This window comes from Ambystoma mexicanum, chromosome 13, assembly GCF_040938575.1.
Source record: "Ambystoma mexicanum isolate Mex_15411 chromosome 13, UKY_AmexF1_1, whole genome shotgun sequence".
In the NCBI taxonomy this organism is placed as follows: Eukaryota; Metazoa; Chordata; class Amphibia; order Caudata; family Ambystomatidae; genus Ambystoma; species Ambystoma mexicanum.
Window position 1 is genome coordinate 219,457,662 of NC_090938.1, and position 25,971 is coordinate 219,483,632.

Consider the following 25,971-nt stretch of genomic DNA (forward strand, 5'->3'; position numbering starts at 1 on the left):
TATTTATTACAATAGGAGGCACAATATACGTTTTATTCCGACAAGGGCGGCTACAGTCAGCGATGATCGTTTTTCTCTTCAGACGCTGCATTTCTTTCTCTCTTTTAATCTCTATGGAACGACATTAAAAACACGTTTTGTCTATTAAATTGGCAGGATCTGAAGAGACAGCCAAATAATAATTGCCTTAGTTGAGCAGCCCCAGGCTTTCTCATGTATGTGCAGACCATGAAATCAGCACAAAAGCTGCTGACCAGAGGTAAAGGAACACAGCAGCGATTCAGGAAAGGAAAAAAAAACGGACTGCCTGATTCATTGAATTATTTATGTGAAAAACGCAGATTTGCGCGCCTTTCTGCCCGAAAATTTTCAGGGTTATAAAGGCACGCAAATCTGCATTTTCACGCAAGGTATTCCATGAATCAGGCTGTAAAACATTCTACTAAACAGACTTGTTTTTCATAGAGTATGTCTTTCTCACAGGGTTGCATTTTATTCACCCTTCCCAACCCCTGCGTGATGACCCCTTCTATAGGACCACCAGTTTGACCTTCTTGGACCATCTCTTTTGTACCCCAGAGCCACCATCTTTGCAATGCGCCTTAGACATCCCGCCTGTGCCTCTAATGCCTCCTGACACCTTCATCCCCAGGGTCTCCAGAGACAAGTGCCACAAAGGCCCCCTGAGCGCTTCTCTGGACCTGCATCAATGGGTCTCCGCAACTGTGGCCTCATAACCAACCCATCACGGCCACTCTCACATGCACCACCAACGCCTTCTGCTCTCCACCACCAGGGCCAACTCACCTGTGCCACCTGTGCCTCATGATCTATGCCATCTGTGCCTCCAGAATTGCCCCACCTGTGCTTCTTGTCCTTCTCCAACTGGGCCTCCTCGCACCTGCAAAAACCATGCCGCGAGATCCTCTCTACTAGGGTTGCCTCACACACTCAGTTCTTAGGAATGCAATCAAATAGAATTCAGTTCAATTCCCCCCAGCAGCTTATACAACAGATAAGAGTTTTGAAACACAGGCAAAAGCAGCTATCTTTTTACAAGTAAAGAAATCGGGCCAAATCGCAAATCGCGGCAAAATTCGCGAGTGCGTGAATCGTGATTACAGCAAAAGTATAAGGAGTAGCTGAGATTCTAAGCTTTCAGAGGAAAGTTAAACCAAGTTCCTAGCCCAAACGGTTCCAGAGATACGGACGATTAAATAAAGGTAGTTTTTTGGATTTAAAGTAAACTCAAAATGACAGGTGACAGCTTTGCAGCTGCAGAATTGACAAATGACAGTGGTGCAGCTTTACAAATGACAGGTGACAGTTAGGAGGCAGTTCTGGTTATATTAAAATAGTTTGGATTAGATTATTTTAACTAAGAGATTGGTTCTGCACAGTTCTGCTAGGTACTCACAATATATTTTTTAAATAGGCCTTGCCACGGATCTGGTCAGGTTTTGGACTGGACTCTGGTTCTGGTCTCGGCACTTCACAGTGGTCTGGGTCAGCTCTCTGGTTCTGCTCACAGCGGTCTGGGTCACTTTTGATCTCTGGCCTCTGGTTCTGGATACTGCTCTGCTTTCTCTGTGTACAGCACTGCTTCTGGATCTTTCTGGCGCAGGGTTTCAGGCCAGAATCAACAGCTCAGTCCGGCTGTGAATAGTCTGCAAATGATTTTTGGGCCTGCTGACAAATACTTTTGCTTGCAGAGGGCCTTCTTGGTTCAAAGTTCTGTAGTCTCTGTTTAGCTTGGAAGCTTGTTTAGCCCATGCAATTAACTCACGTTTCTTCTCCGGTGGTACATCACTGCGAGTGACAACCTTCGAGCCTGCACCATGATCGATTACAAGCGGCCCAAGACCACTTGGAAAAGAGGGGACAGGCAATTTCGATGGAGGAGCTATAACTGGTGCAACAGGAAGAGGCGGAGGAGCAGGTGGAGGAACAACAGTCAAAGGAATAGGAACAACAGTTTGAGCAGGTAGAGTAGGAATAACAGCAGGAAAAGGTACCGCAGCAGGAAGAGGAACATACGGAGGTGTCGCAGAGGCACCAGGCCTTAGTTCATTTAATATTTTCTCAAAAAACTCATCAGAATCATGGAGATCTTTGGAAGGATAGATTTTCTGAATACCAAGGGAAAAAGCCCTTTACATATTTTTAGCCGACTCACCCTGTTTATCCTGATCATATAATAATGCTTTTCGGCAACCGTCTTATGACGGTGCGCATGTTTTTCTCTACTCTTAAGCTGTTGTAACACTTCTTTTTCCAATTTTGTAAAACATCAAATGCTGCAGGTCTAGCCTTTTTCTTTAACAATACTGACTCCAAATATTCAATGCGAGGGATCTCGAAGCTACCAATGATTGGCCACTGAAGTTCGGAGGTATGTCTGGTTTGTCTGTGCCAAATATCATTAAATACTATACTTCCAATGCCATACTTACAGTACATAGTACATGCCGGCAACCCCTTCTGCGGTGCCGGACGGCTAAATTCCAAAGATTGTCTATCACTGCAGAATAATGCCCTAAAGCAGGTAGACAATTTCCCAGGCATATCTCAAATTCTTGGTATTACCTGGTCAATAATTGTGTCTGCAGATACAATGCGCCAAAATTCAAATTGCCAGGGTTAAATTAAGAATCGGGTCACGACTCACCTGGCCAAACCTAAGGAGGACTGATCAGTACTTCTAAGAATCTTACCTAACTAATCTTACCTCGTGTATGGTGATTTTGGCAAATCTGCCCACCTCGATAAGTGGACCCTCGTCAAGATGCCATCTCAGACCACAGGCTAGTCGTCCAGGGATCGGATTGTGCAGCACTGCTGAGGTGTCGCGTCTCATCCAGGGGCCCCTTACTTTTGTACACCGTCCGATCCCGGTCCGATAGCAAGTGTCAACCTTCAACAATCCGGCATCAATCTTGAGGGTTCCTATTCGGGCGCCAACTGTGAAAAGAGAAACAAAATATCGAGGCTGAGTACCCCAAAAGGAAATACACCAAACACAGGTTTCAAAGGAACATACAAAATATTTTATTCTCTATCGAATACAATTACAAAACAGTGCAAAGTCAGATAGCTATCAGCCCTCAGTACAACACAACGAACTCCAGTGTGGCTCAGTGTGTTCAGTGAGAGAGTGTGTTCAGTGAGAGAGTGTACATTAGAATGCATTCGCATTTTATACATTTTGTGAGCGCTATGGCCAACCCTTCTTCGGGTTAACAGTATACTTTATATGTTACCAATTCTAGGGTTCGTTGCCGAGTCTCACCTAACCGCATCTAACTGGTTTGTTCTTTATTACATGTAACAATAGGCGTATGCATTAACTGTGTATTCTAAGTTTCGTATTTGCAGGTCTTCTTAAACATTAATACGATATAATAAAAACAAATGTTCTTTGTCCAATGTGTAAATACATTATCATAATATATACTCATGGATTGGTTTCATTGCGCGAGTCATCTTTTTACACATAGGTCAACGTAGGACGAGGTCTCGGTTCATGACCTCAATAAGTAGCCTGCAGGCAGATTACACATTAGCTATGTACAGAGGTCAAGACGGCCATGTTGTATTTTGCAATGACATCGTCCACCATTTTAGCTCACAGGGTGACTTTTCCACATAAATCCAAAAATGGCGGTTTGACCTAAAAATGGCGGCCTACATAGATTAAAGATCAGAACCTTGTAACACAGATCTCGCAAATGACTTTCGAGAAGCTTGGCGTAGGCCAATATTAATATATTTATTACAATAGGAGGCACAATATACGTTTTATTCCGACAAGGGCGGGTACAGTCAGCGATGATCGTTTTTCTCTTCAGACGCTGCATTTCTTTCTCTCTTTTAATCTCTATGGAACGACATTAAAAACACGTTTTGTCTATTAAATTGGCAGGATCTGAAGAGACAGCCAAATAATAATTGCCTTAGTTGAGCAGCCCCAGGCTTTCTCATGTATGTGCAGACCATGAAATCAGCACAAAAGCTGCTGACCAGAGGTAAAGGAACACAGCAGCGATTCAGGAAAGGAAAAAAAAACGGACTGCCTGATTCATTGAATTATTTATGTGAAAAACGCAGATTTGCGCGCCTTTCTGCCCGAAAATTTTCAGGGTTATAAAGGCACGCAAATCTGCATTTTCACGCAAGGTATTCCATGAATCAGGCTGTAAAACATTCTACTAAACAGACTTGTTTTTCATAGAGTATGTCTTTCTCACAGGGTTGCATTTTATTCACCCTTCCCAACCCCTGCGTGATGACCCCTTCTATAGGACCACCAGTTTGACCTTCTTGGACCATCTCTTTTGTACCCCAGAGCCACCATCTTTGCAATGCGCCTTAGACATCCCGCCTGTGCCTCTAATGCCTCCTGACACCTTCATCCCCAGGGTCTCCAGAGACAAGTGCCACAAAGGCCCCCTGAGCGCTTCTCTGGACCTGCATCAATGGGTCTCCGCAACTGTGGCCTCATAACCAACCCATCACGGCCACTCTCACATGCACCACCAACGCCTTCTGCTCTCCACCACCAGGGCCAACTCACCTGTGCCACCTGTGCCTCATGATCTATGCCATCTGTGCCTCCAGAATTGCCCCACCTGTGCTTCTTGTCCTTCTCCAACTGGGCCTCCTAGCACCTGCAAAAACCATGCCGCGAGATCCTCTCTACTAGGGTTGCCTCACACACTCAGTTCTTAGGAATGCAATCAAATAGAATTCAGTTCAATTCCCCCCCAGCAGCTTATACAACAGATAAGAGTTTTGAAACACAGGCAAAAGCAGCTATCTTTTTACAAGTAAAGAAATCGGGCCAAATCGCAAATCGCGGCAAAATTCGCGAGTGCGTGAATCGTGATTACAGCAAAAGTATAAGGAGTAGCTGAGATTCTAAGCTTTCAGAGGAAAGTTAAACCAAGTTCCTAGCCCAAACGGTTCCAGAGATACGGACGATTAAATAAAGGTAGTTTTTTGGATTTAAAGTAAACTCAAAATGACAGGTGACAGCTTTGCAGCTGCAGAATTGACAAATGACAGTGGTGCAGCTTTACAAATGACAGGTGACAGTTAGGAGGCAGTTCTGGTTATATTAAAATAGTTTGGATTAGATTATTTTAACTAAGAGATTGGTTCTGCACAGTTCTGCTAGGTACTCACAATATATTTTTTAAATAGGCCTTGCCACGGATCTGGTCAGGTTTTGGACTGGACTCTGGTTCTGGTCTCGGCACTTCACAGTGGTCTGGGTCAGCTCTCTGGTTCTGCTCACAGCGGTCTGGGTCACTTTTGATCTCTGGCCTCTGGTTCTGGATACTGCTCTGCTTTCTCTGGGTACAGCACTGCTTCTGGATCTTTCTGGCGCAGGGTTTCAGGCCAGAATCAACAGCTCAGTCCGGCTGTGAATAGTCTGCAAATGATTTTTGGGCCTGCTGACAAATACTTTTGCTTGCAGAGGGCCTTCTTGGTTCAAAGTTCTGTAGTCTCTGTTTAGCTTGGAAGTCTAAGTGTAGGATCTCTGGATGTAAAGTCGTCGGTCAGCATGCTCCGCAGCAAATGGAATTGAATCTTCTACCTGTCCCAGCAGTTTCTTTTTATGTGTTTTGAAAATGGGTGTGTGCCTGGGCCTAGCTAAGCCTGCCCCTCTCTACCTGTCATTGGCCCAATTCTCCCCTCTCCCATGATTGGGGGAAGGAAATGTGAGTCAGAGTGTTGCTGTAGGTTTTATGGGTCAGAGGATCTTCTCCTGATCAGTTTGCCCACAAATCTATATTTGATTCAAATACATATTGCACAGATACACAGTTGTTTAAAATTACATGCACCCATCACATATCACATGAGGTATACTCTGTTCAAACTCTGCTCTTCCTGGGGGCTTGCATTCAGAAATGGCAACATTTTGCACTTTTTAACTGGTCTTGCAATATCGGACATTTACCCAAATGTACACACATGTGCGCAAGGAGTGTGGACATTAATTGATGAAGTGTCAGATTTTTAACATGCAGACATTTGGAGTGAAACCCTATTTTCCGCTAGCAACCCCCAGATCATACCACCAGGTCCTAAAACCTCTTGAAATGTGGGCAGAAAAATCACAAGAATTATGGTATCATTTAGATAATTTTTACAAGTCCGCACCATGAGTTATACATCTTTCTTAAAATCATATCCTGGCCAACAGGGGTGTGTCTTCCCAGGTCACATGGTGGAAAAACCAGTCTATCCACTTTCTTTAAGCTCAGCCTGTCCTCAGAGGGGCTGCCCCTCCCCGTTTCTGCCAAGAGGAAGCCACTTTACTACCTCCCCTATAACCCATCTGCCTGAGTCAAGGAAGGGCTTTGTTCAAAAGGAATCCATTTACGACCACCCTAATAAACCATCTGCCTGGGCCCAGGACAGGCCTTTGTTCAACTCCCTGTAGCTGCTCCACCCCTAATCTAATCAGAGAGGTGACAACTCCTTTTGGCAAGGGGAAGAGTGGCTGAGCAGGTTTTAACTCCTGTGGGGGTAGATGTCAGGCAGAATTCAGTTTCATTAAGCCAGGTTTCAGATAAAATGTCACTTTTTGTCCCCCAGTTTAAATCACTTACGATTTTTACATACACATTAAATAATTACTTCCTTCAAGTCATTTCAGAATATAGTTTTACATTGTATACACCTCTTAGCAAGTCTTTCCTTGGTCTGGTTTTGTTTCATTTATTCAGTTTTACACAAAAGTCTGGTGGTTTTAAAACGCCGGCTTTCTGATAGTGGTGAGTACTGGTAATGCAACCATTTTTGGGATTTAAGAAAATGAATTCCCCACGGTTCTAGGTTGCTTCTGGCAATCAGCATTGCCATTCCCAATGGTTTCAGGCTACTGTGTGGGTAGCCCAATGGTGGTTTTAGGCAGTGCCCTTCTGTGCCCATTACATCGGCAAAAATGTGTGACAGCCTATTCTTCATGCATTTCCCTGTGCATTTTCTGGGAAGCTCTGGCCATCATGATGTTTTCAATGCCAGTAATGCACAGTTTTTTTTGGTAGGGCTCGGATGCATGGGTAAAAACATCCCACAGTATCACTAGGGCATCCTGGTCTGTGCAATCAAGTCTTTCAGCTCTGCTCCACCAGGGCCTCCTCACACGTGCACCATTGTGTTTTCCGGACACCTGCACCACCAGGACATCCTGCACTGCACAAAACCCTACTCCTCGCCTGGACAACACGGTCCTCCATTCCTGCACCTTCAGGATCTTCTGAACTGGTACAGGTCAGAGCATCCTGATCTGTGCCATCGGGACATCCTGACTTGTGCCATCAGGTCATCCTGTCCGGCACCACCCAAGTCTCCTGGTCTCTGCTGACCAGTACCACCAGAGCCTCCTGTCCTTCACCTCGAGGGCCACATGTTTATCCTGAAAAGGTTGACCAGAAAAGTGATGGGTGGAAGGTTTTGAATTAATCTAAACCACTGGCAATTGCTCTGGGTAACCTTCCACACCACCGTTTTTTAGCCTGTCTGCGCCATTGCAAAAGGGGACCAGCCATGTGCAAATCAGTCAGCAGCTGCCGCCACCAAAGGTAGCAGCCCAGCCCGAACTGCTAGGCCAGGTCCCCTCTGCACAGAAAACCAAGCAACCCCAGACATGTTTCGGCCTTGTTGGACCTCCTCAGTGAGGTGCAGTCTGGTTCCCTGTGGCGCAGCGAGCAAGGGACCCACGTCTGGGCATACCCTCTCTCACAAGGAGAAACGAGTGATGGGTGGAAGGTTTTGAATTAATCTAAACCACTGGCAATTGCTCTTGGCAACCTTCCACACCACTGTTTTTTAGCCCGTCTGCGCCATTGCAAAAGGGGACCAGCCATGTGCAAATCAGTCAGCAGCTGCCGCCACCAAGGACTAATGTCTGGCAGAGAGACTCCCAGGACCCCCCTTGTCAATTTGCATATTTAAGTAACTTTGGGTCTCACCCTAAGTTACTAGGGGAATCCAGACGTGGACCCCTTGCTCACTATTCTTAGAGAGGCACAGCTCCTCCCTACTGATGAGGTCCAACCAGACCGAAACACGTGTCTGGGGATGCTGTTGGTACTCTTGTTCAGAGGAGAATTGCCTAGCATTTCGGTGCTGGACTGCCCCGGGGCAGGACAAAGACTGATATGTTTGGGATATTTCTTCTTTCTGAAAGATAGTGAGCTAAAGACTCTGGGTAAGTCTCTTGTAACCAGGACTAATGTCTGGCAGAGAGACTCCCAGGACCCCCCTTGTCAATTTGCATATTTAAGTAACTTTGGGTCTCACCCTAAGTTACTAGGGGAATCCAGATGTGGACCCCTTGCTCACTATTCTTAGAGAGGCACAGCTCCTCCCTACTGATGAGGTCCAACCAGACCGAAACACGTGTCTGGGGATGCTGTTGGTACTCTTGTTCAGAGGAGAATTGCCTAGCATTTCGGTGCTGGACTGCCCCAGGGCAGGACAAAGACTGATATGTTTGGGATATTTCTTCTCTCTGAAAGATAGTGAGCTAAAGACTCTGGGTAAGTCTCTCGTATCAGGACTAATGTCTGGCAGAGAGACTCCCAGGACCCCCCTTGTCAATTTGCATATTTAAGTAATTTTGGGTCTCACCCTAAGTTACTAGGGGAATCCAGACGTGGACCCCTTGCTCACTATTCTTAGAGAGGCACAGCTCCTCCCTACTGATGAGGTCCAACCAGACCGAAACACGTGTCTGGGGATGCTGTTGGTACTCTTGTTCAGAGGAGAATTGCCTAGCATTTCGGTGCTGGACTGCCCCAGGGCAGGACAAAGACTGATATGTTTGGGATATTTCTTCTCTGTGAAAGATAGTGAGCTAAAGATTCTGGGTAAGTCTCTCGTATCCAGGACTAATGTCTGGCAGAGAGACTCCCAGGACTACCCCTTGTTAATTTGCATATCCTGAAAGGGTGCCATTTTTCTTTCAACAAAAGGTCTAATTTAGATTTTTTCTTTTGACGATCGCTTAAAGAACTGTGGACCTTCGTATCCCGATGCCCGCCTGAGTCTCCCCTCATTAGAGCCCTAGGTTAGCTCTTATAGTGCCACTTGTTTAATTTAAACACAAAATTATCTTGTTTGGTGCCCCTACCCCACCTAGATTTATCCTACAAAATCACTTGGATTGCACAAGCAGGGACACCTTTTCAGTTGTAGAGAAAGACTGGGTTAACAGTGGCGCAAAAGGTTGCTATGCACCAGGCCCCCAAATTACACCAATCCCTGCATTACAGGCCTAAGGGCGGTAGTGAAATCCTGGTGCCTGTGCATGCCGGAGCCAGGACTCAGGGGCCCGGAGAGCAGCATAGGATCCTTATGTGGCAGCAGTTAAGCGAAACAACGTTGTGTATAAATGTATGCATGTGAGGTGTTGTGCGTATGTGAATGTGAATGTGTGTGTGTGTGTGTGTGCATGCAGATAGTGTGAATGCAGTGTGTTTGTGTGTGTAGGATGTGGGTGGGACCAGTGATTCCAGGGGGCTGAACTGGAAGAGGCCAAGGGGTCGGCGACGTTCTAGCAGTTATTTCTGATGGCAATCGTGGCATACTTTGGAGGCCGGCTATAAGTGAAAGTGTTCATGGGGAATATTGGCAGATATTGGCAAAGCCATCACGAGCATTGTTTTTTTTAATGGTGGCATTACTGACTTTAATAAGCACAGTAACATTATCAGGCACAGACGTAGTGCTTCTGGATTATAGGGCACAGGCAACATCAGTGTGTTTGTACAGTGGAGACGCTGACAGAATTATTCAGAATATTGGCATATTGTGTTGCCACATGCATCATGAAGTGTGTTTTACAGTGACAATGCTGGCATTCTTTGTGGGAAAATGCATCAGGAAAATGCATTGGAAAATGTTCCTGGATGCTGTCAGTCAACTTACATATTGTGCATGTTTTGATGTGTACCTTTTAGCACCATTCGTGTTGATTAAATGTTTTTTAGGCATGCTTCCTATAAAAAAAAAAAAAAGAATTCTGTACAACTCACTATTATTTAGAACACATTGCTTGAGGAACCCAATGAAACCCCATAGTTGTTTTAGATTTCCACACTCTTGCACTCAACTCATTATTACAAATTGCTGAGTGCGCATTGCGTTACGAGTTAATGCTATTACTAGTGTAGATAGTGATATTGAGGACAGGGTGCATCTGTATCAGAGAGATGTGGTGTTGACATTTTAATGAGATGTTCATTGTATTGTAGAAATTCCGCATTTATTGTGGGTGGTTTGTCCCTTCCTGTGATGTCACTTCCTGTGATATCATTGAATATTAGTGGTTAGGCTAGTTAGCATTGACAGTGGAACCAGGCCGAAGACATTGCTTTTCGGGGTTGATGATGGCCTCCCAGGCTGCTCCTGCATAGTGATTTTTCCATGCAATTGTTGCCTCTAGCCAACACTGTCTGAGGTTTTCTGCTGTAGCGAATTTGTCCAAGATCTGGAATCCACCAATTGGGCGATGAAGGCAGATAACCAGTATTATGGCTTGCAATCTAGTCATTGCATCACAGTGTCACAACAGGAAAGCCATTTTAGTTTCTACCTGAGGGTCCCGCAGCCTGACCGTGCCTTAGATAATGCGTATGGCCTACAATTCCCATCAGATGCAGGACGGATGCCCTTGACATATAATGCATTCACATCATGTCCTTGTGGCTATGTCCTTCATAAACTTTCTCCCAGCGGCCTGTCAATGCGCCTTAATCTTGACTGACAGAGTCAATCCATACTATTCCATCCGCACGGCTAATATAGACTTCCTGCTGCAAGACGTACTGAGCAGAGCGGAACTGCTGACAAGGCACTGCAACCGTGCTGCAATTGTGGCGGCCGCTCTGCCTTGATCGATACTTATGGGCAGACTGCCAATTGGCCTGATGTGCCGTCATTCCACCTGACAAATGGATCCTCCGCAAGTCGTGCGCAGTAAAATCCGAAAGGGGGACCGCCGAACAGCTTCAGACACATTCTACGTCTTTTCAATGTAGAAAAAAACGGTTTCATAAAAAAGCACGCTCTGATTGTCTATCCTCACTCGGTCCCAGGCTTACACAAAGAAAGTATGGTTAAACCCACTGGATTTCAGTAGCCTCCCTGCCCACAAGACTATCATTGCTCTAGCCCTGATTGATGACCCCCCTCTGCACACCTGCAGGGTCTTTCAATTCTTCACAAAACAAGCGCACAATGTGTGGCTTGAGCTTATCAAGATCTGCGTGAAAACCCACCATGCACTTCATTACTCTCCAGGGGCCAGATTACAGAAACTTTGCGCCAAGGCAAGGGCAAAATTGCACGGTATTAGCAATAGGGCAAAGTTTGCCCTATTTTTAAAAACAATGGCACACACTAGAAAACTACTGCACTATGACAAGGGCAGTTTGGCATATTAAAAGCACCAATGGCAAAAATTGCCTTAGTGCAAAAAAGATGCATTTCTACTGCATGGTTGCACCAGGGCAAAGTTTGCCCTAGTGTTAATACGGAATGGTATTAGCACTAGGGCAAACTTTGCCCTGATGCAGAAATGCATCAAAAATGTATCTTTTCTGACCTAGGGCAATTTTTGCCATGGTGCTTTTAATATGCCAAACTGCCCTTGTCATGGTGCAATAGTTTTCTAATGTGTCCCAGTGTATTTAAAAATAGGGCAAACTTTGCCCTAGTGCTAATACCGTGCAACTTTGCACTTGCACCGGTGCAAAGTTTCTGTAATCTGGCCCCTGCAGAATGACAACGTGGCGTGCTCTGCGCTTTGGATGACTCCAAAATAAACGCATGCGTAGTCCAGAAAGAGGAAAAGTTATTCCACATAAACTGCACCTCCTTTGCTATCAAAATTCAGCCAGTTCATAGGCAAACTTGTAAAAAAAACAATGCACACACGGATTTATTCTGCTAAAATAATTTGTTACTGGCTTTTATTTTAGCTACAAACTAGAAAAAATGCTGAGTTTGCACACACATATGATTACGGGTCTTCAGCTGTAGACCAGTTAAATCAAATAAAGAGAGTCAAGCAAAGGTTCTGTGTGAACAATACTGAAGTCACAAAGGGAGCTGCTCCCAGTGAATGATTCCTAAATGATCCTAAATGTATATGTATTTTATAAGGACATATTCGACTCTGATTATGAATATTCACATTTTTTTGTCATTTGTAAATAAATGATCGTCTAATCTTTCAATTTCAATGATTAATTAATACATATTTTCAAGAAAAGAGACGAATTTCAAAAACATTTTTTTTAGCCAACAATAGTAACCTAACGGCACACACTCAAATGTGCTTGATATCAATGTCATCCCTTATTTAGTTTATCGTTATACACAGCCTGGAAAGAGTCAAATTCTGTGCTCATTCAAATTGCTTATTTATTTATTGTGCTTTTGTAAGGAGCTTGTATATCAGGAAATTGTGTTTCAAAGTGTCCACATGGCAAAGGAGAGGGAACAGGGGAAAAAAGGCAAAGAACACTGATTAACAAAGCCAGAGGTGGTCCTACTAGGCCGTGTGAACATTAGAATTGTGCAAGTGCAGAGAGAGAGAAGGGCAGGGAAGGGGGGGAAGTACTGGGGGTTCCACTGAGGAGGGAGTGCTAGAGAGTCAGTTGCAATCAATGGTAAGTGCCTGATAGAGATAATTTGGAGGGTGGTCACTGACAATGAATAAGTGCAGGCCTGTAGGGTAACACAGGCTAGTGCATGCCCAAAGGCAAGTGCTGGGTGCGTGGTGGAGGCTTTGATGATTGGACGGAATGCCAGGACAGAGAAGGGCATATAAGGCTCAGGTCACTAATCTTAGCGACTGTGGCGTTTAGCGCAGGAGGGAAAGGGGGAAGGAGGGGGCTAAGAGGAATGTCTTGAGGAGTGTCCAGAATTTGAGGAGATCTGGCTCAAGATGGAGAGGAAGTGGGAGGCTGTTCCAGAGGAGAGAGCCAGCTGAGGAAAGAGATCAGCCATCAGTTCACTGCTTGGCAAAACCCTTGACACATGGAGAGTTGGAGCCGGAAGAACGTAAAGATCTGGAGGGAGAGTATTTAGTGAGAGCAAGTTGTAGATAGCGTGGTCCCCGGCCCCAGACAGCCTTATAGATGAAACAGAGGGATTCGAATTTGATCCTTGCAGCAACCCGGGAGCCAGTAGAGAGATTTTAGGACTGGAGCGATAAGGTCCTTGGGCTTGAGGCCAAGGATACATTTCGCAGTCCTATTCTGGATAAACTGCAGGGGGCGGGGAGAGCAAGAGGGCAGATTAAGGAAGAAGCTGTTGCAGTAGTCCGGCCTGGAGAGTATCACAGCTCTAGATACATTGAGCATCTGGGGAAAAGTGAGAAAAGGAAAAATACCTCGAGGAGATGGAGTTGACAGTGGGACCTTCTTGGCAAGGTCGAGGATGTGAGGGCGGAAGGGGACGAGCCTTCAAAGATGACTCCAAGGTTTCTGGCTTCAGATGAGGGGAAGGGGGGGCGTAGAGGGTGACCAGGGTGAGGTGAAGAAAGAGGCATCCGAAGTCCCAATAAGAAGGATCTCAGTCTTGCTGGCATTCAGGTAGGGACCATTTGAGGCACACCAAGACTGGAAAGCAGATAGGCAGTCAGGAATGGTAGAGAAAGTAGAGAGAGGATCAGACGGCAGTTTGGTGAAGACTTGGGTGTCATCTGCATAACACTGGAAGTGAAGGGAGAAAGTGGAAATAAGGTTAGCATGCAGGGTGAGATAGACATTAAAGAGGCAAAGTGAAAGGTTGGATAACCTGGGAGCGGCGGTCAGTGAGGAAGGAGGTCAGCCAGTCCAGTTTCCGCTCCGAGATACCAAGGGTATTATGGAGTCATTTTATGAGGATGGAGTGGTTGACTGCGTCAAATGCAGAGGCAAGATCCAGTAGAATGGGAACAGCAGGTGAGTTGGAGTCAAGAGTTGCCAGCAGTTGTTCACAGGTTTTCAGAAGAGCATTTTCCGTGCCTCTGGATGCTCAGAATACAGGTTGATGGTCGTGTAGGCAACCAACGAGCACAGTATGCTGGGTCAGTTGGAGGAAGACCAGCTTCTCCAGAAGTTAGACATAACTTGTACATTTTCAAATAACTCACATGTATTTAATAATATTTAATAATATCAAAAAAAGCAGTTTAAAGATTTTCATGTCAGTCCCAAAATAATTTTCTGAGATGTTCTGATTCCACAAGTTTTGGGCACAATAAATTACCCTTTGTAAAGAAAAGTAATATCGAACTTTTAATTTCTATAAAAAATAAAATAAAACATGATAAAAAACGGCCATGTGCATTTTTTAAGTATGTGTTTGTTAGGAAAGCTCCTGACCTAACACATAAAGGCATTTCCATATTGAAGACAGTCCTGGAGGAAGGAGTGGTTGTCTTCTTATGTTATTTCCGCTATGACTTGAAGGAACATGAGCTCTCGGAGCTAATACATCAGTTGCAAGAGTCTGGTGTGTCTCAAGGGTGTGCAGACATGGTGCATTGCTGCAAAGTGGATGATGTGGCCTTTGCAAGAGTCTGGTGTGTCTCAAGGGTGTGCAGACATGGTGCATTGCTGCAAAGTGGATGATGTGGCCTTTGCAAGAGTCTGATGTGTCTCAAGGGTGTGCATACATGGTGCATTGCTGGAAAGTGGATGATGTGGCCTTTGCAAGAGTCTGGTGTGTCTCAAGGGTGTGCATACATGGTGCATTGCTGGAAAGTGGATGATGTGGCCTTTTCAAGAGTCTGGTGTGTCTCAAGGGTGTGCATACATGGTGCATTGCTGGAAAGTGGATGATGTGGCCTTTGCAAGAGTCTGGTGTGTCTCAAAGGTGTGCATACATGGTGCATTGCTGCAAAGTGGATGATGTGGCCTTTGCAAGAGTCTGGTGTGTCTCAAGGGTGTGCATACATGGTGCATTGCTGGAAAGTGGATGATGTGGCCTTTGCAAGAGTCTGGTGTGTCTCAAGGGTGTGCATATATGGTGCATTGCTGGAAAGTGGATGATGTGGCCTTTGCAAGAGTCTGGTGTGTCTCAAGGGTGTGCATACATGGTGCATTGCTGGAAAGTGGATGATGTGGCCTTTGCAAGAGTCTGGTGTGTCTCAAGGGAGTGCATACATGGTGCATTGCTGCAAAGTGCATGATGTGGCCTTTGCAAGAGTCTGGTGTGTCTCAAGGGTGTGCATACATGGTGCATTGCTGGAAAGTGGATGATGTGGCCTTTGCAAGAGTCTGGTGTGTCTCAAGGGTGTGCATACATGGTGCATTGCTGCAAAGTGGATGATGTGGCCTTTGCAAGAGTCTGGTGTGTCTCAAGGGTGTGCATACATGGTGCATTGCTGGAAAGTGGATGATGTGGCCTTTGCAAGAGTCTGGTGTGTCTCAAGGGTGTGCAGACATGGTGCATTGCTGGAAAGTGGATGATGTGGCCTTTGCAAGAGTCTGGTGTGTCTCAAGGGTGTGCATACATGGTGCATTGCTGGAAAGTGGATGATGTGGCCTTTGCAAGAGTCTGGTGTGTCTCAAGGGTGTGCATACATGGTGCATTACTGGAAAGTGGATGATGTGGCCTTTGCAAGAGTCTGGTGTGTCTCAAGGGTGTGCATACATGGTGCATTGCTGCAAAGTGGATGATGTGGCCTTTGCAAGAGTCTGGTGTGTCTCAAGGGTGTGCATACATGGTGCATTGCTGGAAAGTGGATGATGTGGCCTTTGCAAGAGTCTGGTGTGTCTCAAGGGTGTGCAGACATGGTGCATTGCTGGAAAGGGGATGATGTGGCCTTTGCAAGAGTCTGGTGTGTCTCAAGGGTGTGCATACATGGTGCATTGCTGCAAAGTGGATGATGTGGCCTTTGCAAGAGTCTGGTGTGTCTCAAGGGTGTGCATACATGGTGCATTGCTGGACACTTTATGCAAAGAACTTACAAACAACCGGGCAGTTCGAGAACAGGAGCTGCACAATAGTGGAATGGGCATTGAACAGTTGGCCGGAGGGCGATAAGGAATTGATGGAACATAGACGCGGGACGTTATAGACATTTAGCAGGTAGTCGTCAGGCGGATTGGTTTTACAGAGTACCTGGCCAAAGGGGAACAGGGTAGGGTGTTAGGTGGTCCAAGACAAGGGATGATGTGAGAGTAGGAAAGGGGTGCCAGTTCCTTCTTCATGAAGATGGAGCTTGAAGGGATTTGAAGGAGTTAAATCATAGTTGGGCTTTTGATGCGGGGAGGGAGTTCCATTCCAAACGGACAATGAGGGAGACCAGGGGTTGCAAGAAGAGGCACAGGGCATGTGTGGGACAGAGAGATTTTTTAGGGTCCTTGAGCAGAATGAGCGCATGAGGAGATAGTACCTGCAATGTAGGGTAGCACAAGGCCATGTGGTGATATGAACACAAGTAGAAGGAACTTGAAGAGGAATCAGTGGTTGCTGGAGAGCCTTCTGGCATGAAGGCTGTGGTAGTGGAGGAGGATTTTGTCAAGTAGGGAGAAGGAGAAAAGGAGAAGGCCTAGGTGGAGGCTGCTGCAGTATCCTAGGCGACTGATTAGCAGGGTTCTATTTAGTAATTTAACAGATTATTAAGTGAGCTGGGGGCGATTTATCCTGATGTTCAAAAGCTGAATTCTGGCCTCTGTTGAGGTACAAATGATAACTATCAGCGAGGACACTGAGGTTGTGTTCCTTGGGGGAAGAGGAGCGATGGGAATGAGAGTCGTGATGGGAGATCATGTCAAAGGCAGCCAAGAAGTCTAGAAGGATGAATATAGAGTAAAGCTTTGATTAGTGTGCAGAGCAGCGAATCTTCAAGACCTGGTTGAAAGTCGATTGGGTGGAGTGGCGACCACAAAACCCAGATTGGAATGGTTTACAGAGATTAATAGAGTTCAGGGAAGAGGACATCCTGCTGAAGACAAGATTTTCAAGGATTTTCAAGTAGTAAGAGAGGAGAGGAGAGACATGGCGCTGTAGTGGGAAGTATTGTTAGGGTTAGAGTTTTTTAGGATAGGAAGCACGTTGCTATTTTGTAGCAGGTGGTAAACATTCTAAGGGAAATAGTGGTGGTGAATAGGGAGGCCAGATGAGAGCAGGTAATGGGGGCCAGTTCTTTGACCATTTGGAATGAAACGGCTCGGCTCTGGCATAAAAGTGGTTACCTGTCCTCAGGATAGGAGCGTGTTCAAAAAGAGTGGTAAAGGGGAAGAAGCAGAAAGGTGGGGAATAGGAGGGAAACATATGGAGTTTGGTGATCTTAGAAAAGCAATAGGTGGCAAAGGGTCTCATTAGAAGTTGGGCAGAATCTCTGCGGTAATTCCACTGGGATACCACCCAATGCAAATAGCATTACAGCAGCTCAGTCAGGCGCTATTAGCACTGGATCCTGAGTTGCGGTGGAGATGGTAACTCCCCATTTTCCCATTGGGTCCATTGGCCCCAATGGGCATTTATTTTGTTTATCTTTTATTTATTGGCCAATGGGGCATTTTGAGAGCTAGTACCGTGGTGCTAGTAATGCTGTGGTAATGGCACCATAAATGGGCAAAAAGTTGCACGATTTAACTGCAGCTAAAAGCTGGACGTAAATCTCCAACTTTCCGGCCAAACTCGAAACTGGGTGGAGCAGTAATAGCGTTATCACTGCATTTTTACAGCAGCGCCCAACCCGTGATGATGCCCAAAGTCATTGGCAGAGAGATCACAACTGATAGTTTCAGGACGAGAAGGAACGAGCGTGGTGTGGAGTGTGGAAGAGAGTTTAATTGGGTGGTAACGTAAAGTGGTGATTAGATTATGGATGCTTTGACACAGTTTAATGTTATTATGAAGGAAAATAATTTGGGTGAAAGCATGTTTTGATAAGGTGTTGAAAACAGGAGTGTGTGAGTGTCACAAAGTAGGAATCAAACTATATGCTGAGATAGAATCACAATTTGGCCAAATTGCCAAATATGGCAGGTATTGGATAATCTACCGGTGCCCTCCAGGTACTCGCACTATGTATTGACATCATATGGTGTGGTCTTCTCCAAATATGCTAGACTTGGCCTCAGATGCCTGGGTATTTTAACTGCGTATCAGGTATCTGGCATTGCTACAGAATGCCACATCACATGCTGTGTGATATGATGATGTGCGTGCGCACTAAGAATGCCAGGCACTTCCTTCATATGCTCAGCTCCAGACATCACATGATATGGCAGGTATTCTCAACATTTGCCTTTATACTCTCACGTCCGATGTTACTCTCCTTATGTAATAGGTAACGGGCCTCATTACAAGGTTGGAGGTAGCCTTGCCGGTAAAACCAACGGTACCGGCAACCTTACCGGCACCGTTGTATCCGGACCGGCTAGCTCGTAATGAGGCCCAATGTCTTCTAATCACAGAACATCAACACCACATGCTTAATTAGTGCCATTGTGTCCCACTGTAGTTCCCTTCTATGCCACATATTGGAATGATATTCCCTTACACCCCCTCTCCCATGCAAACATGTACTCTTTCAACGACATGCAATCACACCCACACAGGCGTAGACGTACATGCGCAAAGGAGCAGTCATTCACACATACCTGCAAATACAATGCCTCAGTCACACACATATCCTTATGCAAACACTCACATACAGATAGGCACTCTCACACAAGCACTCATACCTGCGCTCACTCACCCATGTACACTCATGAATATTTGGCATTCATTAATGGTCCAATCATGCATGTGTTATGATCCACCAGTCTGCTGATTAGTATAAGAGCCCATGTATTATTGGTAAGCATTAGGCCAGAGAGACAGAGTCTGCTCTTCTTGGTCAACCCTAAAAAAAGCATCAAAAGGGTAGTGCAGTATTTTCCCCCACTGTTGCAGCATCTTTCCTTATAAGGTAAAGAGTGCAAACTGGCAGGGTGGGAAGTCGGGAAAAGCTCAGCCCTGGGCCATAGAGTGATTATGTTGTAATTGGAAAGCAATCTCTATTTCCTTATAGTGTAGGGGTACGAATGTGATTGCTATACAGTCCATTGTAGTTGTATACAGAACTTTTGATAAATGATCAAAACTGTAGGTTTGCATACCGCTATATGAGAAGAGAGTTTGGTGGGCCCCATCACTCAACGCATACAATGCTGGCGAATACAATACTCAATTCTAGGGCATTAGGGAAAGTTGAGTTGACGCTGACACATCAAATTATGTGGATCATGTAGTAGGCTGTGTAAGCCACTTCAAGCATGTGAGTTAAAGTGACCATTACTGGCATATATAAATTTGCAACAGCTTGAGGCATGTGATCTAAAGAGACGATTACAGGCATAGATAAATTGTGGCAACAGCTTGAGGCATGTGATGTAAAGAGACCATTACTGGCATAGATAGATTGTGGCAACAGCTTGATGCATGTGATTTAAAGTGACCATTACTGGCATAGATAGATTGTGGCAACAGCTTGGTGCATGTGATTTAAAGTGACCATTACTGGCATAGATAGGTTATGGGACACATTATAATGCTATTTTTGAAAATATCCGTTAGAAAAACCCTTTACAAATTGCAAATATGGAATACCCCATTAAAGGTGAATACCAAAACTACAATATATTGTAATTATTTTGGTATTTACTTTTAATGTAGTATTATTTATTTGTAATTTCTAATATTTTTTTATAGGTTCCTTATACAGCGCTTCATGCCAGATTTCTCCAGCTTCTAAGCACTCAACTGTGGACTCAAACCCATATGGCAGGACATAATCCAATTCGTAAAGCGAGCGCATTGCTTCAGATCATTACAAAGCAAGGAGTGGAGGGACCCCGTGGGTGGCTGAGCTGTGTTTTAAACACCCACAGCTGTTGCCGGGCCCAACAGGCACTTCCTGTTTTTATTCTGAATATAGGGAACGCTGATTGAGTCATCATTTCTAGTCTGCCATTACTATCTGCAAAGGGAATTTGAGCCATCTTCCAAATTCACATTCCGGGTGCTGGGGTGGGTCTTGCACAGAACTGTACAGGGTGTGGTGTCAGATTCTTAGGATGGCTCCCATTTCATGGGACTGGATATTCCTGTAATTATATTAAAGATTAGTTATAGTGCAATTCATTATTAATAGCATTCATTTTTATCTGATAGAACTTTGGTCATTCTTGTTGCTAGCAGTATTATCTGTCATAAATTCTCATCATAAATATTAGATGTATTATTGCTATTTTGATTATTAGATGTACTGTTTCTGGTATTTTTAGCTGCCGTATCCTTATAATTAATATTATTTGGATTTTGTATGTTCCTATTATTTTTAATCGTTTAATTATTGCTGTTCCATTAATCTTTGGTTGAACAAGTCATGCTGGGAATGTCAATTTTTGACTAGCGCTATTTCCCAACAGGCTCTTTGTTCAAACCGTGGCTTTAGGGATTAGAACTTGCAATTATCGCGCATTACTGGGTAGAGGCAAGAAGAGGTTGCGCCAGAACCGCGAGAGGTAAGTAGTAGGACAGGGGTGGGAGGAGGTAGGTTTTCATCAGGGTGAAGGGTTTAGGGGAAAAGGGAGGGGACGGCGGGTTCCAGAGAGGGAAGGCATGGAGCCCAGTGGGAGATCAGGGGCTGCAGAGGTGTCACCCCCACAACAAAAGTGTGTGGCCGTGGGGGGAAGGGCCAATGGGCGGGGGCTGCGGGGGTTGCTTCCTGCTCAAGTGGAGGTTCAGGTGAAGTTTAACAAAACATTGTTGCCTGCAGTGACATAGCCGGACCTGGGAAACTGGTTCTCGGCAAAAGTGGCCTGCAGAAAATTGACATGGAACCGCAGTGTTTAAAGCACTAGTGTCGTTAGAAAGTGGCACTACTGTGGGGGCGCTGTTGCGCACGTTGGAAATGGCCGCCTGATCTAAGAGCTCCCGCTCCACCGAGAAATCCTGAGCTAGTTTATCCGTCCAGCGCTGCCTGTTTCGGCTCGGACGGGCTGGGGTGATTGCCCGGCCACCCGTGGGTGACCAGACGAAATCCTGAGGCCCGGGGTCCGAGGTCGCCGGAGTTACGGCACGATTCAGATTGACCGGCGCGCGGAGTGACAGGTATCCGGAGGCGAGCTCCAGAGCAGACTACTACAGAGCCGCGGCGCGGCCAGAACGGCTGGGCCCAAAAGGGGAGGAGCTTTGTCCCGGCTCTGCCCTGACACTCTTCTGGCGACACGATACAGCTTCTGGGCTGCGGCCCGTATCTGCTCCAGGCCTGACCCGGCCCCGGTGGTGGTTCCGCAGATGCTCAGCCCCATAGAACTCCTTACAAATCCCACAGAGCTGTGCGGGACGAGACACCCGAAGTGAATCGCAGTAGTAATATCCACATGGACGACCGGTAAGGAGACGGGGCTGGGCGGAGAGGGGGCTCCGTGGGTTGCCGCGGGGGTGGCCGGGCAGCAACTAAATCGGACCCGCAACCACCCTTGTTGAGGCGGTATGCTCAAGTCTCCGAGCGGACAGAAAACCAAACCCCTACCGATAACTGGAATACGGCGTGCTGCGCCACCTGGAACGCCATTACTCATGGGGGAACCACAGAGGCCGGCTAAGGGCACCAAGACTCCGGGGAAGCAGAGGAAGGGCCCCATGGACGCCTACATGGGGGGTCAGGGACAGGCCGCATCGGCCGACGCCCACTCGGCCGACACCGAGACCCCCGCAGCTGAATCCAGTGAGAATTTGGACAACCTAACAGCTATAGTTCAAAACGGGTTCCGCTCGATAAACTCTAAGCTGGATGACATAGTCTCTACCATCGGCTCCTTAAAGGCTAGAGTGGAGAAGGAAAGCCTACGCATAACGGAAACTGAAACCCGTATCAGTACTAACGAAGACGTTATCGCGCACTACAGCCGCGATATCACCCAAATTAAGGAAAATGTGACGAAGCTACAGAGCAAGTGCGAGGACCTAGAATCACGCTCTAGGCGCAATAATATTCGTGTGGTGGGCGTAGCGGAATCTTTCGGGAAGGCCCAAATGGAGACACATCTTGAGACACTGCTTACAACCCTGTTTGGGCCGGAGGCCTTCTCTGAACAATTTTTGGTGGAACGAGCACATCGTACGCTGGCCCCTGCACCTAAACCAGGTGCGCCACCACGCACCATAATCACTCGGCTTCTAAACTATAGAGACAGAGACACAATCCTAAGAAAAGCAAGAGAGGCGGGAACCCTCTACTATGAGGAAAGTCGCATACATTTCTATCCTCATTTCTCCTCTGGAGTACAAGCGAGCAGAAGGTCCTATGAGCCAGTCAAGAAGCTCCTAAGAGAGCGCCAGATCCCATACGCTTTAATGTTCCCGGCTGAAATGAGGCTTCAACATGCGGGAACGGCCCATTTCTTCGAGTCCCCAACGGAGGCCATGCATTATATTGAAACTTCCATTCCCCTTCCTCCCAGAGGGGGCAGACCAGCACAAAATAACAGGCCCAGACCCGTGGAATGAGAAACACTTGTACATCGACCCGGCGCGGGCCCGGGGCCCATACGAATAACTGATTGAGGTACACCAGGCACTTTGGTCGGTGGAGCTGTTGGACCTGATCGGCGGCCATGTGAAGCAACATGGCCACCCGAGGAATGTTCCATAAGTTGTATGGGCTACATCGTCAAGTTGGGGGTGATGATGAGGGGGGACGGGTGGGACAGGGTGGAGGGGAAGTTATGTTCAGTTGTTGGATGGGACATTTTGTTGGAAGTTTTGGCTGCCTTCCGGAGCTACCTCTGAAAGGAGGATGGAGGGGGACAGCCTGTTGGAAAAGTAAAATTTTGGTCGCGGCTGGGCTGGCACTGTTTACATGGCACGTACACTATGCACCTGTGAGATTTGGAAATGGCTAATGTGACATCTCAGGTCCCCGGGGACGGGCTGCTGGTCAAGCTGTTAACGTGGAATGTGAGGGGATTGAATAATCCAGTTAAGGTTAGGAAGATATCCAACTACGTCTCCAGGCACAATCCACAAATACTGATGCTGCAGGAAACCCATGCAGTGGGGACAGGTAATTCTCACATCCTGCCCGGGTGGGGTCCCCAGAGGTACCACATGGACTACTCTACCCAGTCCAGAGGGGTTCTCACCCTTATTCACCCAAGCCTTGGGTTCAGGGTTGGTGGGCACAAGGTCGATCCCCAGGGGAGATTTGTCATGGTCTGGGGGGAGGTGGCTAACCAACAGCTTCTCCTGGTTAATACATACGGCCCCAACATTGATGATCCGGCCTTCTACCTGGATATATATCAGATGGTTACAGCATTGGATGTGTCGGGTGTCTTGTGGGGGGGGCTTCAACCTGACCATTGATCCGGTTCTTGATAGATCCTCTATGGTGTTGAGACCCCCAAGCAGGACAGCATTGAACCTCAGACATGTCATTGCACAGCTCTCACTGGTTGATGCGTGGAGGGAGGTTCACCCGGGCAGCAGAAGATACACGTTTTATTCCTCGGTACATGATTCCGAGTCCAGGATTGATTACTGGTTGGTGTCCACGCCTATGACGCCCTCTGTTGAGCGATGTGAAATCCTACCCCGTACCCTCTCCGATCACTCCCCAGTATTGCTGGAACTACTATTCCGGAACACCCCAAGTCCATTTAGGAGGTGAAGAATGTCTGGTGGAATGTTAAGTGACCCCGGGGTGGTGGAGTCACTTCATGTTGAAATTTCGGAGTTTCTGTCCAATAATATCGGATCGGTCGACAGACTCTCGATGGTATGGGAGTCATTCAAGGTCTGGATGAGGGGTCTGCTGATGTCTAGAACTACGGGTATGTTAAGGGCTGTGAGCACCGAACTATCGGCAGTGGAAGGGAAGTTAGATGCGCTTGAGGTAGCATATTCAAATACGCAAGACAAGAAAGTGCTAGCCGACATACACACTAATCTCCAGGAATTTGACAAGCTTGCTTTAAGGGAGGTCCGATATGTTGCGGCTCCGATTCGGGCACGCAGGTACGGGGAGGGCAACAAGGCTGGCAGGGCGCTCTCCAACCTAATCAAACACGATAAACAACTCACACAGATCACGAGCATACGCACGCAACAGGGGAGGGTTCTCCTTGGGGATAAAGACATTAATGGGGAATTTATGGAATTTTACAAGAGGCTATACTCTAACCAAGATAAGAAAACGTCTGCAGAAATCAGGACCTATCTTGAGGCCCTCTCCCTCCCTAGGCTCCCGGACGAAGTACGACTGGCAATGGACCAGCCGGTAACGATGGAAGAAATTGGGGAAGCAATCAAGGATCTATCAACAGGCAGGGCACCGGGGTCAGATGGGTTAGGCGCCGAATTTTACAAGGAGTTCCGCGAGGAACTTGTGCCGATACTACTACAGGTGTGGGAGGAAGCGCTCGAATCCGGCAGATTGCCCTCAACTATGAGAGAGGCCATAATAGTGGTACTCCACAAACCCAGGCGACCACCACAGGACGTTTCGTCCTACAGGCCCTTATCACTCATAAACACAGACGCAAAATTCTTTGCAAAGGTCCTGGCGAATCGCCTTCTGCCGGCAGTCCCGACCCTAGTCCACCCCGATCAAAATGGGTTTGTCCCTACTCGATCTACAGCCCTAAACCTCAGACGACTCTTTTGTATCATGGCGCAGATCGACCCCGCGAGGAGCGCGGCGGCCATATACCTAGACGCTGAAAAAGCGTTTGACTCGGTGTCATGGGTCTATCTCCTCTCGGTGCTTGAGGCGTTTGGGGTGGGTCCCACCTTTATACGATACGTAAAACTCCTATATACGGAACCTGGAGCCCGGGTCCTGACCAATAAGACCATTTCCGATATGTTCCTCCTAGAAAGGGGGACCAGACAAGGATGCCCTTTCTCGCCTTTACTATTTGCACTGACCATTGAACCTATGGTGGCCGCGGTCCGTCTTAGACACTCAGACAAAGGGATCAATATGAAGGGCTCCACCCAACTAATTTCGCTTTACGCGGATGACACACTATTATATGTCAGGGAACCTGAGGCTAATATGGCACCCGTCATGACTGAGATCCAGGGGTTTGCAGACTATTCCGGGTATACCATAAATATGTCGAAATCAGAAATATTTCCCCTAACTCCTGCCACCCAGTGCCCTACAGACACAGTGGGACTCAAGTGGTCCGCGGACCACATTAGATAGCTGGGAATACTGGTCTCCAGGGACAAGCTCACACTCTACGCAGATAATCATGTGGAATCCCTACAGGCAATAGGCCCCAAGCTTCAGATCTGGGGGCGGCTCCCAATTTCATTAGCCGGCCGTGTTGCCATTCTTAAAATCGTGGTCCTCCCTAAACCTTTATACCTATTTGTTAATATTCCTATATGGCCTGGCAGGGCCTTCTTCTCCAGGCTTAGATCCATGGTGGTAACATTTCTCTGGAACGGTAAAACTGCTAGGATTAGTTGGGAGAGGATGGCGTAGCCCTATGCCTCTGGAGGGTTGGCGGCCCTAGATTTCGAACTTTATTATTACGTCTCCCAAGCTCAATTTGCGAAATATTGGTATAATGACGAGAACGATACACCCCACGCATGGATAGAGGAACACACCACACATCCCACGAATATACAGTCATTTTCAATCCAAAGTACAAAGACACATGTGCATACAATCTGGTTAGCTGCACAGTCAGGGCATGGATGGCGATATTTAAGAGACTAGGTGTGGAGGTCCCCTACAACACAGAGGTGCCGCTTTGGGACTTCCCGGGCATACCCCCACGCATGATACTAACATACAGGAGTCCTGGGACCCTAACAGGGAAATGAAACTGGGTGACATGTTTGTGAATGGTGCTTTTGCGGACCGGGGTCTTTTGTTGAGGGCACTGGGGGGTGGACCCCTGAAAACGTTGCAATATTACCGTATGAGGTCTG